The sequence below is a fragment of the Lycium ferocissimum genome, chromosome 12 (assembly GCF_029784015.1).
Source record: "Lycium ferocissimum isolate CSIRO_LF1 chromosome 12, AGI_CSIRO_Lferr_CH_V1, whole genome shotgun sequence".
Classification (NCBI taxonomy): Eukaryota; Viridiplantae; Streptophyta; class Magnoliopsida; order Solanales; family Solanaceae; genus Lycium; species Lycium ferocissimum.
The window spans coordinates 44,685,076-44,701,735 of NC_081353.1; positions in this window are offsets into that span (position 1 = coordinate 44,685,076).

The following is a 16,660-nucleotide window of genomic DNA, read 5'->3' on the forward strand; positions in this document are numbered from 1 at the left end:
TAACAATTTCCCTATATAGTTCAATAGAAGAAGGATAAGGGAAATGTCATTGTTGATGCCCTCTTTTGGTGATGTGCTCTGATTTTTGTTTTCACTGAAAGGTTGGTGGATCTAAGAGTTTGAAGGAACTTTATCCTAATGATGTTGAATTGAGGGAGCACTACACCAAATGTGAGCAAGTTGAGGCATATAAGAATGTAAGTCCTAATGATGTTGATTTGGGGGAGCACTACGCCAAATGAGAGAAAGTTGAGGCATATAAGAATGTAAGTAGGCTTGATGATAGTTACCGCTATCATGATAAGATTGTAGAAAAAGAAAGAGAGATAGCGAAGGTTGGCGAACAAAGAAGGCTTTCTAAGATTAATGGTTATTTGCTTCGATATGGTAAAGTGTAGGTGCTTCAATCTTCTTGGAGAGAGTTACTCATTAGAAAGGCACATAGTTGGGATTTGTTTTGGATAAGGGGGGCATGCAGTGGGAATCTGATGGGACATTTTGGTATACCTAAGACTAGCTATTCTTGAGTAAAGAAAATTGTGTTAAAAGGATTTGTCGTACTTGTGTGTTGATTGTAACCATTTCTTTTGAGCCAATAGTCCTTCAGAAACAACCTCTGTACCCCCACAAAGGTAGGAGAAAGGTATGCGTACATCCTACCTTTCCCACACTCCACTTGTGGGATTACACTGGGTATGTTGTTTTTGTTATGTTGATTGTAACGATGCTAAGTCTGAGGTACAATTATTGCCAAGAAAACAATTTATGTTGATGTGTCTAGCACCTAATGGGAAGCTTAGATAGGTGGTGGGGAATGTACCAGTGCTATAATACATGATACCAGCCAACTCCCAAAAGTTTCCGACCATTCTAATAGGGTAAATAATGCTTTTGGGCATGTTAATGTGGAGCCGGACAAGGCTTCAAAGGGTGAGGTTGAGATATTTCACTTCGGGCTTCTCAGCGCCACAGAAAATAAGGGTGTCATCAGCAAATAGGAGACAAAATATAAGAACTGTTAGATCCGAGCTCCTAGCCACATCAAAGCCTTCAAGCCACTGTAATTGCTTAGCTTTTTCCAGCATGCTACTAAGACTCCATGGCCAGGATGAAGAGGAAGGGGAATGGAGGATCTCCTAGCCTTATTCTCTCATAAAGGAATCAGAGTATTTCTCGCTCCAGTGAAGTTGAATTTAATTCATTTGATCTACCAATCTCACCAAACCCCGCTTGCCTTAGAATAGAGGTAAGACACTGCCAGTTGAGTTTGTCAAAGACCTTCTCTATGTCCAGCTTGAATAGGAGACCATGAATATCACTTTTGCCTCTAATCTAGAATTCATTTGCTATAACGGTTGCATCAATGATCTACCTACCTTTTATGCATTTTGATAACCTGAGACTAATCTCATCACCTTCTTCAATCCAACTGTTAACACCTCTGCCACTAACTTATAGACACTAGTAATAAGGCTGATAGGCATAAAGTCTCTGAGCTCTATTGCACCTTTCTTTAGGGATAAAGATAATAAATGAAGCATTAAAGGATTTTACCATGTGGAAGTTGTTGTGGGACTGGAAAAAGGTTCCTATAAGATCTTGTTTAACAATATCCCGACACTTCTCATAGAAAGCCAATGTAAAATCATTTGGTCTTGAACTTTTGTCTGGGGCACATGAGTTTATTGCATTCAACACTTCTTATTCTTCAAACGACTATTTAAAAGCATCCCTTTCATCTCGGTTCAGGCATCCCAAACCTTTAAAGGTTGTTGTAGGTCTCCAAACTTCTTTCTCATAATATAACTCATGATAGAAGTCAATAATAGCTCATTTTACTTGCTCCTTGTCTTCGATGATACCTCCCCCACCCGCAGCCTGTCAATATAATTGTATTTCCTATGTGAACTGGCAATCCTTTTGTCACTCTCGGTTAACCAAAAGTACCTTGATTTCTATCTCCATGATGTTTCTTTAGACTTAGCTAATTGCTGAATCTCCATTTTCAATTGCATGATTTTATTCTTTTCAGCTTGAGACTGTGATCTTCCTTCAATGGCGTGTTCTAGCATAAAAATCTCTTCCATAGCTTTGTTAGGTTCGGTGGTTATTTTTCCAAATACCTCCCTATTCCAAACAACAGCAACATCCACATCATAGAGATTTCTTTGGCTTGAGAATTCATACAACCTTCGTTTACAAAACTCCACTTCCTATAGCTTTTCTATTGGATTCTTTTCATTTCCACCTTCTTTCTCCCCATTTTTTCTCCTAATCTAAAATTATCAGATACTGTTGTAAAATGTACCTTTATTTTTTAATTAAGTTTATATTACGTACATTGAAATATATTAATAAAGTTAATATTATCAGTTATAGAAATAGGGAGCTTGATTTTTAAAGCAAAGTTAAGAGTTGTAAATGATTTCCACCCATTTGAAATAGGATAATTTTATCCTCTGTCAACATATCATGTTAAATCCCAAAAGAAATGGAACGAATGAAATTAGATTTCTGTCATTTCTAACAAATTATAAATTATTCATAATAATATTAAATCCTTGATTATTGATGAAGCGATATCACATCCTTGTCCTTGAAATGAAAATCTTCACAAATCAAGTTAATATTCATTTTTTTTTTGTGCTAAAATTGAAATATGCTTCCTTCCACCCTATTTATAAAGCTATATCTAAAGGTGTTGGGAAGAAGTCGTCAATGAAAAAGCGATAACCGATAACATTTAAAAGCGTGTTACTCAAATGTGTAATGAAAAAATATTACACACTTAAAATAAAGATTAAGGAGAGCTTTGATATTTTTTTCTTAAACCGAATAGAGCATTTTCACCTAATAAGTTTGATTAATGAAAAAAATGTCATTATTTTTATTTTCATTACCAAAATATTGCTAATTTTTCAAAATCATTATTCAAGAAAAAGAAACACATTTTTCCGATAACTTAATAATGGAGTATACACCTCAAGAGAAAATATTTATTGTTAGCGTGGAAACAATAAAAACATAGTAATTAACGTGGTTTGGATCGATGTGATCCTAGTCCACGGAGAACGGCCGGCACTTTTATTAATATCAAGGGAGAAAGTAAGTTACAAGATTGAATACTCTTAGGTTCTATGTTCTGTCCTACTTAATAAATCCTAGCTAGCATGTATTTATACTACTAGGTCTAATCCTTTCCTAGAAAGGATCTAAATCCCAATAACACTCGAAAACCAATAAAGAAAAAAGTTTCCTTTTATTTCGTTCCGCTTTTGAGTAGGAATTGACTTGAATATCTTCTCAACTTCACAATCTCCACCTTGAGATGAATTTCGAGCTTTCATATGAATGCCTTTCAGTCCAATGTCTCTAAGCCTGCGTGAGCTAACTCCATGTAGGAAACAAGAGACATCAACCGAAACCTTGTACATACTAGTAGCTCTACCTTGCCCTGCCGTTCTCCATCCTAACGCATCAGTTGATGCGAACTCCTGCCAAATTCATACAATGACTGAACTTGACAAGACGAACCACCTTGTTCAACATATCCGTTGCGTTGTCCTTTGTCTCAACCTTTAGAACCTTAACTGTGCCTTGTTCAACAACATCACGAATAAAATGGAATCTGATATCAATGTGTTTGGTGCGATCATGAACTCTCTGATTTTTTATCAAGTGAATAACACTCTGGCTATCACATTTTAGAGTTGGTTCATGTTGAACCCTACTCAATTCTAACACCAAACCTTTCAACCATATAGCCTCCTTTACTGTTTCTGCTGCTGCCAAAAATTTAGCTTCTGTTGTGGACAAAGCAACTATAGACTGGAGAGTTGCCTTCCAACTTATGGCACTACCTGCAAGAATAAAGATATAGCCCGTTATTGATCTCCTTCTTTCAAGATCACGTGCAAAATCAGAATCCATATAACCAAGGACCGAGAAGCCTTCATTTCTCATCCTACAAAAAGTTAGACCAACATTCGAATAACCTTTAAGATATCTTAATATCCACTTAATTGCTTCCTAATGTGTCTTACCCGGATTAGACATGAATCAACTTACCACACTCACTGCTTGAGCAATATCAGGCCGAGTTTAAACCATCATTTTTTCTGAAGACCCATTTGCAACCAACAGTTCTCTTCCCTTTTAGTAGAGTCACCAAATCCCATGTCTGGTTGTTGTAGAGAATCCATCTCTTCAGTCATGGCTAAACGCCATTGATCAGCTTCACCACACATAGTAGCTTCTGTATTGCTTGAGGGTTCCAAATCCTTTATTTCCTCCTCTGCAGTAGCTAATGCATATGCCACAAGATTAGCTTGCCAAGGCTGAAGATAATATTTTGATTAGGCATCAGAGTTCATTTTCCCTTCCAGTACCTATACTCAGTGGCGGATTCAGGATTTTCACTCAGGGTATTCGGAAAAATAATTGAACCTAAATATACACTGTAATATATGTTCAGGGTGTTCAAAAGTTAATATATGTACATAAATACATAAAATTTACCCTAAATATACACTGTAATTTTTTATTCAGGGTGTTCGGGTGAACACCCTGGGCTCTTGGTACATCCGCCCCTGCCTATACTGTATGGTTTACCTTCAGGTACTACTATGTGAGATTTTTCATTAACTAACTCCACCTGAGTCACTTGATCCTCCTACTCGGTGAGTTTCATATTTTCCTCCACCGTTTCTGTTGTAAGAACTTTCTGTCCTGCAAACTCAATATAAGTCTTTCCAGGATCAAGCATAAAGGCCTCATCAAAAGTAACATCTCTACTGATTACAAACTTAAAAGGATCTAAACTCCATATTCTATATCCTTTTACCCCTTCACCATATCCCATAATTAAACCTTTTCGAGCTCTATGCTCTAGTTTTCCTTCACTTACATGATAATATGCGGGACATACAAAGATTCTTAAGTACGAGTAATCAGACGGTTTACTTGATCATACCTCATTTAGAGTTTTGAAGTCAATCGCTGACGCTGGAGAGCGATTAACAACATAACAAGCAATATTTACTGCTTCCGCCCAGAACTCCTTAGACACCTTGGCATTAGAGAGCATACATCATGCTTTCTCAAGAAGAGTGTGGTTCATCCTTTCAGCTACTCCATTCTGTTGTGGTGTATGCCTAATAGTTCTATGTCTCAATACACCATGAATCTTGCAGAAATTATCAAACTCTTCATTGAAAAACTCCAAGCTATTATCTGTTCGAAGACACTTAATCTTTCTCTCACGTTGATTTTCAATTAATGTCTTCCAGTTTTTGAAATTCTCAAAGACATCACTTTTAGCTTTAAGAAGTATACCCAAATCTTGAGTGAAAATCCATCAATGAAAGTAAGAAGATACCTCTCTCCACCCTTGGATGAAACCTGAGATGGACCCCATAAATCTGAATGAATGTAGTCAAGTACCCCTTCGGTTTTATGCTTGCCCATGCTAAAGCTGACCCGTTTTATGCTTTCCAAGGACATAATGCTCACAAAAATCAAGTGTACTAATCTTCTTACCTTTCAAAAGGTTTCGGTTGCTCAAAATTGCCAACCCCTTCTCGCTCATGTGACCTAATCTCATATGCCACATCTTAGCCTTGTCATTATCTGATAACTGTGAGGTTGTAGCATTCACAGTACCTAGAATGGTGCTGCCCATAAGTACATAAATACCACCCTCCAGTTTGGCCTTTAACATGACCAGAGAACCCTTAGTCACCTTACAAATTCCACCTTCACCCGCATGCTTATATTCGAGTTTATCAAGAGTACCATGAGAGATCATATTCTTTTTCATACCAGGAACATGTCGAACATGATACAATGTTCTTATGATGCCGTCATGACATCGTGTACAGGCTGAACCGATGCCTACTATTTCACATACTGCATCGTTACCCATAAGTACAGTCCCACTCGTCTGCTCGTAGCTAGTAAATCAATCTTTTCTGAAGCACATGTGAAAGGTACAAGCTGAATCTAAAATCCACTTGTGTGTCTGAATGTCATCTGTTGAAGTAGTTAGCATATAATCTTCTTCAGATGCCTGAGCTACCTGAACCATAGATGACTGACTGTTGTTTTATCAATCTTCTTATTCGGGCAATTCCTCTCAAAGTGACCCTTTTGATGATAACCCCAACATTCAACATCTTTTTTACTCTCCATTTTCCTAGACTTTGACCTAGCTACTGATTTGCCTCTCCCTCTGTGACTCGAGCGATCTCAAACCGTCAAACCCTCACCATAGTCCTCTTTCTCACCATTATTGATATGGTTGTTTAATTCAGCTGAATTCAATGCATGTCTTACCATCTGTAACGTGACCACCTCCTTACTGTACATCATTGAATTAACTACGTCTTTGTATACCGGGTGATAATGAAAACGAAGAGAGTGCACGCTAGTTCTTCATCTCCCACTTTAATATCAGCATGAGTAAGATCCATAGCCAATTTATTAAAAGCATCAAGATGATCCTGTAAAGTTGTACCTGTCTTCATCTTGAAGGTGTGTAAACGCTGCCTTAACAACATTCTAGTTGTTACTAATTTCTTCTGGTAGAGATCTTCAAGTTTCTTCCACAAACTCGCAGCTGTTTTCTTGGTACTAACTTCACATAACACGCTGTCTGATAAGGATAATTGAATTGTGCTAAACACATCCATCTCAATCTTTTGCTTCTCGGCCTCTTTCGTATTTTCGGGATATGAGTCGTCCAAAGCATAGACTGATCCATCTCTCCGTAATAACGCCATGATCTTGATCTTCCAGATGCTGAAGGTATTACTTCGCCCATCAAAATTCGCTACCTCAAGCTTCATAGATGTCATAGTCTCCTCGTCTCCTAGATCTCATGACCTGTAGGCTTCTGATACCAATTGTTAGCGTAGACACGATATTTATACTACTAGGTCTAATCTTTTCCTAGAAAGGATCTAAATCCCACTACCACTCGAAAATCAACAAAGAAAAAAATTTCCTTTTATTTCTTTCTGCTTTTGAGTAGGAATTGGCTTGAATATCTTCTCAACTTCATATTTATTTTCTTCTCAAGTTTAATTGATAGTTTTATAATCTGAATGCAATATATAATGTAAATCTTTAAGTGGATATTTTTATATTAAATGCGTTTCACTGGAGGAAAAATTAGCATTTGAAGCTGAATTCAATAGTTCTTGTAGGAGAACATTTAACTTATATAGAAGCATGAGTTTGCAAGTGGTACCGTCGTCCACCTCCAACTCATGTTAAAAAAAAAATAAAAAAAAATGTGGACCCCATATTAAAAAATCAAGCAATATTCATGTAATTCCTAAAGTATCCCTATTAAGTCAATAATGGTGGATTCATTGCCACATGCATATCAACCCATTAGCGGGAGCAAATGAAACATTGTACAGCAAAAAACGTGGATTCCATATTAAAAAATTAAGCAATATCCATGTAATTCCTAAAGTATCCCCATTAAGTCAATAATGGTGGATTCATTGCCATATGCGTATCAACCCATTAGTGGGAGCAAATGAAAATATTATACAACAAAAAACGTGGACCCCATATTATTGCTTTTGTTCAAAAGGTTAAGTAGTCAAACCATACAGTTTCCTTTCTTTTCTTATATTAGCCTGAGATCTAATCTAGATATTTAACTGTTATATTTGTTATTCCGCCATGTCATTTATTTTTTATGTTTACTAAAATAAATATACTTAAAATATTTATATTTTAAAATAAGATAAAATTTAATTACTTTTTCATTTTTATTCTTACTCTAATAAATGTGAAAAGAGATTAATGCCGTAAAAGAAAAAATAATATTAAATGGAGATCAAATAATAAATAAGGTAAATTAGTCAAATTCTAATTCTAATTGACGTTTCCTTAAAAAAATGTGCTAAAGACAACACGACAAGCAAAATGAGCTAAACCAAGAATATTCAACAAAAATTAAAAAATAGTAGTTCTTCGTTTGAATAGAACATCAAATTTCTACTTTGTTTCGTTTTAAACATGTAAATTTAATTTAATAATTTGAACTAATGTAAATTTGATTTAATTTTAGAATTATCCACATCAAAATTTGATATAAAATAATAAGTATTGTTTAGGTCCAATCTACATTCATTAACAATAGAATATTTTACACCTTTCAATTAATCAAATTAAAATTCAAGTTATCAAATGATGCTTAAATATTGCTATTGTTTTGTCTCAAAGAGAGGAAAATAGTTTCCTTTTAAACAAGTCTTCTCTTTTAAAAAGTATTAATAAATTTTTGCAAACTTTGTATTTGTAGCAAACACTAATATAATAAAGTTTTGGATACGGTGCACAAACTACAGTGTTATATTAATCGTGTTTTGAACATACAACTTATTAGTAATATAAGTAAAAAGATTGGGATAAGGCACTGTTACCCCCCTGTACTATACCCAAAATTGCTACGACACACCTTACCTTTTCTTGAGCCCTATTACCCCCCTAAACTTATTTAAAATGGAATAATTACCCCCCTAACCGCTGATGTGGCAAGGAGAGTGTGTTTCACTCTCTTTGAGAGAGTGAGAAACATAAAAAAGGGGAAAACTTAATTTTTTTTTCTTAAAAATCTGCATTTTCTTAAAATTTGAAAATAAATCTAGTCTTCCACATTTAGTTTTAAAAAACGGGTTTTCCACATGTTAAGAAAATAATTAATTGTTTCAAAATTTTATAAAAATTCAGTTTTTTTTTTCACATTTTGGCAAGAAAAACACTTTTCATTTTATTTGAAAAATAAAAGTGTACTAAGAAAATGAAATCATGAAAATCAAGATTTTTAAAGACATTTTAAAAAAATAATCAAGTTTTCCATATTTTTAACAAATCCATTTTTCCATATTTAAAAAAAAAAATCATTTTTCAGTTTTTTTTTTTCTTTTTCAAAAACGGGTTTTAAAAAAAAAACAAATTTTCAATTTTTTTTTTTTTAAAAAAGGGTTTTAAAAATCATTTTTTTAAAAGAAAATTCAATTTTTTAATCCATGTTTTTAGTTTTTTTTTTTTTAAATGGGTTTAAAAAAAATCAAATTTTCAAATTAAAAAAAAACGGGTTTTAAAACTCATTTTTTTTTAATGAAAATTTAATTTTTTATTTTTATTTTTAAAAAAATTAACACGTAAGCTGAAAAAATTAAAAAAAAAAGAAGAAAATAAATAAATACACATGTGGCAAGGAGAGTGTATGTCACTCTCCCATATGAGAGTGGGCATCAGCGTTTAGGGGGGTAATTATTCCGTTTTAAATAAGTTTAGGGGGGTAATAGGACCTAGGAAAGGTAAGGTGTGTCGTAGCAATTTTGGGTATAGTACAGGGGGGTAACAGTGCCTTATCCCAAAAAGATTCAAGCGAATTTTTTATTTTAAAAAGCTGACAAAATAATGAATAAAATAATTGCAATTTCAGAAATTATATAACCAATTAACATTAATAAGAACAAATTTTGAAATAAAAGAAAAATATATGGGTCAAAAAATTAATTTGATGTGTAACTATATAACATAAACTTTAGTAGAATTTAAATTAAATTTTAAAGAAAATACATTTACGATGTGAGACTACACAATAATATTTTCACTAAATTGATATAAATGATAAAAGTACTTATTAACAATATATCATTGTAATTATGAAAGAAGAACGGAAGCAAACATTGTATCATCCTAACAACTTTTCTGCCATCTGTCGAGATAAATTACGCATTTGAATTATGCGCCGAACTTTCTAATTTTTATTTGTGAATGGTAAATAAGAAATGATTGATCTTTAGGAGAATAATGTATAATAACTCACAGTTGTTGTATAAAAGACAATTCAATCTAAGAAGCAAATATATATCTTTGCAAACCTAATAAATTTATAGCATTAAGCGATAGTAAAACACAGATAGAATGCTAGATTCTTAGTGCTTTACAACTTAAGAAATGAATGTTCTCATAATTAAAAAATAATAAGTTCTGTTACTTTATTTAATTATACTACTAAAGTTTTGGTTAGGACCAGTAGAATGTAAAGATTTCAATGGAACAAAAACTTTGAGATGAAATGAAACCAAATAATTTCTTGTACATACTTCTTCGAACGAAAATATTGTCATACTAATATTATGTTTGTCGTTAGCTCATATTAGGCCTATTCGCACGGGCATCAACATCTAGTTAGTACAAATTAAGAGAATCTAAAAACAATAATATAAAATAATCAAAGTGAAAATTGAAAAACAAAAATTATTGCACACTTAAAGCAACGATTAGAGGGAAATTAAGGAGATAAATTTGATGTTTTATATTTTCTTTTTAATTTTGTTTGAAAATTTTATTTTCTTATTTTGTGTTACCGAAATATTGCTGTCAAATTTTCAAAATCGTTATATAGAAGAGACGAGCACATTCATTATTTTCAACAATAGCAACTGGAAGTGGCTACAACAAAATCATAGCCATGCTTGCATTACACTCTCCAGAACTTCAATTTTGATCATTTTAGTCCTATAGACACGAACGTGAACTGTGTTCACCCTCCATTTTGGCTTTTTTTGATCATTTTTCAACTGTAACACTTCCTTCAATCTATCCAAATTAAGGGTGTGATCGGTATGGAGGAAAATATTTTTCTGGAAAATGTGTTTTTGAAAAATAAGTGAATTTCTACTTATTTTCTCATACTCGGTTTGATAGTGAAAAGTAAGTGAATTTCTTACTTATTTTCTCATGTTCAGTTGGTTGGTAGAAAACATTTTTCAAAAAATACGACTCATGCCCCACCAACCCCACCACCCCACAGCACCTCACCCCCACCACCCACCCCCAAACCAAATCCCACACCCACCCAACCACCACCTTCCCATTAACGCACTCCATCTTTCCCTTCCGTACTTTGACCGAAGATTAGTTACGTTTCAAAACACCGGAATATAAATATTTTATATAGAACTTAATATTCTTTTTAGTGTACAATAATATCGGCTCGTTACATCAAGTATACATATACATTTGGATCGTCGTTTTAGGGGTTGTAAAGTGCTCCGAAGTAAGTTTGAAAACTTATTATATTTAGGTTTATATTAGGTTGTTTTTTTCTTTTATGTCTTTTTTATTTTGTTATTGTATTGTGTAATCCACACCTTTTGAATGTCCAAAAATAGATATAATATTTAAAAATAATTCATCCAATACGAGAGGTTCATAATAATTGAAAAATATTTCATTCCATTAGAAACGAAATACATCATTAAATTACACTAGACTTAAAAAAAAAAAAAATCAAGTTCTAGACACTCTTCTACTTCCAGACGTGCTACCACCACGGGAGTTTTGCCCACATGAATGCTTATCATGCCCAAATTGCTTACATGTCGAGCACTTGTGAGAGTAAGTCTTTTCGCTAACATCCATTTGATTATGATAACGGGTTAGCTTGTTTTTTTCCAATTTACGGATATGATTCTTGTTCGCAACTATAGAAAACGGCGCGGCTGGCCAATAAGCTTGATTACCAAGGGGATGGAAGTGGCCGGAATATGCTCTAAGGTATTTTACGACCTTATATTCCTCCGCCACATAATCAGTTACATTTCTGGCCATTCTCTCAAAGCACTTGACTGCATGAGAACATGGCATGTGGTACGTTTGCCACTTACCACAAGTGCATAATTTTGTACGCTTAGTAACGATATGTTTGTTTCCTCCTTTACCGTCGTAATAACCCGTTCTATCTTCATATACTCGTTCAACGACGTCATACTCGATCATTTGGTGACCCTCTGCCTTTTTTCTATGGTGCTCCATCTTTTTGTAGGGCTTTAGCATCCATGTTCCGTCCTCGGCTAATATGGCTCTGGCCTACCTTGTCCTATCCGCAAATCGCTCCATGACACCTTGAAAGTTAGTCTTACCATTGCGGTGACAGGTAATCCTCGAGCAGATTTGAGCAGTCCATTGAAAGACTCCGAGCTGTTCGTTGTGAGCATGCCCCATCTCCTTCCTCCATCAGCATAAAGCGTCCATTTTTCAACTTCTAATTTCATCAACCAAACATATGCCTCTTCACTTACTTCCCTTAGCAGCTCCATTTTTGTGGCCTTTTTTCTTTGTTGATGCTGCACCGTAGCCCCCCATATCAATTTGTTTACAGTGCCATTTCCAAACTTTCTTTGCAAATTAGCCTTTAAGTGCCTTAAACAATATCGATGGTAAGCATGTGGAGGCTCCCATCCTTCCAGAGTACGCATATTGTGCAGCATTATATTATCAAATCGATCGTTTATGTGTCATAAAAAAGCTAAAATTGGCATGCATGATGTGTTGTCAAATCAAGCATGGGTGTCATAAAAAAGCTGAAATTGGCATGCATAATGTGTTGTCAAATCATGTTATATTGCGCATTGAAATATTGCGAAATATGAATTAAATTCAAATAAACGGTCAAAAAATATAGTACTATATATAACATGATTGACAAACAACTAGTATTCACTTTAAAACGAGTTATCATGATATTCTACACCCAATTTGGTAATCTTGATTCTATTACATGTTTTACCCCAGCAAACATATTTGACGCAATGTGTAGGACATGGGAACTAGATGATGATGATTTTCATTACTCAAATAACCTAACAAAAGATTCAGTCGAGAATACAATAAAACAATGAGAGAGGAGTGGAATTGACGTGTTAGGGAGGCTGAAGCACTGGAGCAAAAGTTAGCTTCAATAGGGCTTAAATGCCTAAAAAAACGTGCTATGTCAATGCCTCGTGGAACTCCACAAGAGTTTAATTTTGCTCTTAATTGTTTTCGCGAAGAGAACAAGCAGATGCAAATACGTTACCATAGGGTAGAATATGGTATACATGGTAGCACAAGATTTAGATCAAAGTGGGATTCGGACTGTGAAATGTCCGATGAAGATTAATATTTTTCTTATAATAAGGTAAGTAGGTAGGGTCATAAAGACCCCCCCTCCCCCGAGGGTACTTGGGGGTTTGCAACTATATAAGTAGCCCTTTTTTTTATTATTATTAGACTACAACGTATTCAATGTCGAGTAGTAGAAACTCAGCTTGGTCTTTACTCCTTCCAAAAGAACCAAATAGCAGTGATGATGAGAGTTCAAATCATAGCAGTTTTTCGAGTGATACCAGTGATTTCAAACTAGACGAGCTAAATCCCCACCTTCTTATAGAGCGTAATGATGATTTCTGCAGTGTAAAATATTCAGATCGGCGAGAATATTATTGCAGTTTACGCCGAGAATGGTCACATCGGATTGCCGAATCAGAACATCTTATTCGTGACTTGGAAAATCTCAACGCTCCAATCCCAACAAGGTACTCAATAACCATGCCTCGAGTAGGTCCAAAAACTTGCGATCTTGCCCTACAAAGGATTAGAAAAGAAAACAACAGAATGCTGGCAAGACGTTGTAGATTTTACATGCTAAAGTTGGCCGAAGAACAAGCATCATTAACCGGTAGAGAACTAACATCTCCTGAAAAAGTATGTGTGTTAAGAGACCTCCAATATCGTTCTGAGGACGATATTGAGGACTTCTATTCTGATGACGATTAGGGTCTATTTAGGCTCACTGTCTTAGATTATAGGTCATTTAAGTTTCGGACTAAGGCTGTTAATTTGTATTTTTATTTTATGATGAAGTCATCAATTTGAATTAGTTTGGCATGTTTTTAATTTGCTTTTATTGTTAAAGTCTATTATTAATTGACAATTTAACCAAGAAACACAAATAAATTAGTACATAAAGGGTGCGGATTACATTATGGGGAAAAGGTACAACTAGTAAAAAAACATAATCCATAGAAATATTAAATTTAATAAACAAAATACATATAAATAATGAACAACAACAAGATAGCAGAATAATCTTCCACAATTTAAGATTTTCTTTCAAAGCTATTTTCTCGTGTTGAGCGTCTCTAAGTTTAGACTTCAGCAAAATTCGTTTTTTTCCGGAACCGGTGAGCAAGACCTCCAAAGGTTCAATTTTTTTCTTCAGCTTCCACAAGCTTAAATTGCGAGTCCAACTTAGCGATATCTCTAGAGATACGTGAAGTCGCGGTATGTCTATCAAAAAGTGAATTTTTAAACTTCGCCGCCACCGTTTTATCCATGTGAATGCTATCTTCCCACCGAAAGTGTTTGCAACTGCCCATATCCTATAAACATTACAAGAAAATCAGTTTTTTAAAGTAAAATATGTGGATAACGTGAAAAAAAAATACTAAAAAATGTAAAAACACTTACTTCGGGCACTTTACAACCGAAAAAATGGCGACCCGGATTATCTTCGGTCTTTGATGTTTTTAGTTTACAGTAATAACCGCATTAACAAATATCGGGTTGTATAGCAAACTTTGAAGTTTCAAAACTTTGAGACATGTTTTTGGGAGTGCAAAAGTGTGTTGAAAGGGTGAAAATGGAGGAAATGAAAGAGAAGAGTATGCTGAAAATGGGAGGTTGCAGTGGGATTTTGGTAGTGGTTTCACACACGGACTGCGTGCGTGAAAGGACCAAAGTGTAAATGTACACTTTGGCCCTTTCACGCACAGATTCTGCATGAAGCCTACTTTGTTTTTTTTTTTTTTTTTTTTTTTTAATGGGTTAGTTTGGTTTTAAAAAAAAAAAAAAAATTGAGTTAGAAAGGTTCCGGACTCTATACCCTCATGTTGTTGTCTCTATTTTTTGCCACGTTTTGAGCCAACTTGTCATCTCTTGACTTGATTTTACTGATGCCAATGGGAGTAAACTTTTTCGCATATGATATGCAGGGGGTCAACATATTACGATTTGGAATACCCCGCAGCCAAATAATTCGAAAGCTTCAGTGAAAAAAAATAATAACAGAAATCCAAACGATATTACTAACAGAAAGAATCTTATAACTCAATTGAATGTCTCTGCTAATAAGTGATAGATAAGCCTAAAGAGTTTGAGAATATAAGGAAAACTTAGAATGAATTTTATTCAATAATAACTACTCCATATTACTTAATGATATACGTGGCGAAGTTGACGATATATTGGAGATATGAAGACAATATTGGAGATATGAAGACAAACTCTAGAGTCTAAAGACTTCAAGCTAGGGGTGTACAAAGTAAACCGATAAATCGAACTAAACCGATAACCCGAGTCAAATTGAGAAAAAATTCCGACTAGTAGTTTGGTTTGACTTAGTTTGGTGTTGAAAAAAAAAACCGATCATAAATGGTTTAGTTTGGTTTTAGCTAAAAAAAGTCAAACCGAACCAAACCAACCGGACATTATATATATTCAATTTTTAAAATATTTTATGTATAAAAATATTTATTTGTAATGTAATTTATAAATATTTCTTAAATTTTTCATAGTTTTTTTTTTATCTATTATCATATTATTCAAGCTTGACCTTAGAATTTTGAATGTCAATAAGTTTTGTATCCTATGGATGTTAGTAACTCATATAAAGTCCAAACCAAAACCAACTCAACACTAATACTAACAAAAGAAATTCAATTTATCAGTAGGAATGACAATAATGTTGGATATCTATTCTTTAGTTTTGCATAATTGGTTTAGAGAATGAAAATACATAACTTAAGTTTTTTTCCTTGTCATATAATTAAAAATTATTAGCCGTACTTATTTTAGCATGACTTAGTATTTTTATATTATGTTCATTTTCTTTATGGCTTATTAATTAGCAATATTTATTTTAACCGATTTATTATCTTTTGTTGAATATTTAAATACAATGTCATCACTCTTCTCACATTTTTGTGTTATTTTCTTATGAAACACCTTAATTATATAGTTGTATCTTAGGACTAAAGAAATATTTGAAGTAAAAGTTATATGTTTTGTATGAAGTCTATTTCAGAAAAAAATAAGAAAAACCCGAAAAAACCAAATAACCCGAGAATACTCGAGGTTGAAAAACCCGAATTTTATTGGTTTGGTTTGGTGTATAAATTTAAAAACCCGACGCAATTGGTTTGGTTTGGTGTTTAAAAAATTCGAACCGACCCGGTCCATGTTCACCCCTACTTCAAGCTAAGCAGGACTAAAATAGAGTATATGAAGTACAAGTTCAGGCTCACATCACAAGAGGCGGGATGAAGTTAGGATTGATATACAAGTCATCTCCAAGAGAGGAAGCTTTAAGTACCTTGGGTCTATAATTCAAGAAAACTGGGAGATTGACGAGAATGTTGCACATCGTATTAGAGTAGGGTAGATGAAATGGATGCTTGTATCCTGCATCCTATGTGATAAGAACATCCTATGATCTATGACCACACAAATATCTTTGTCTTATTTTAGACCACAAAATTCAAAAGTCTTTATTTATTTATTAAACTCTGTGTCCAGTCAAAACACATCACATAAATTGAGACAGAGGGAGTATTATGTTCGGTCAAAAGCGAAAATGGTAGATAAAGTTGTCCTTTAGGGACAAAATTGATTATTTTTTAGAGACGACAAAATTAGCTGATGAAAACACGACTCACCCAATTCTCTAGAGTTTTGAGAAGGTTCATGACCTATCTTTTTATATTAATCAATCCATTTTGAACTGCTCAATTAAGTACATCTAAAA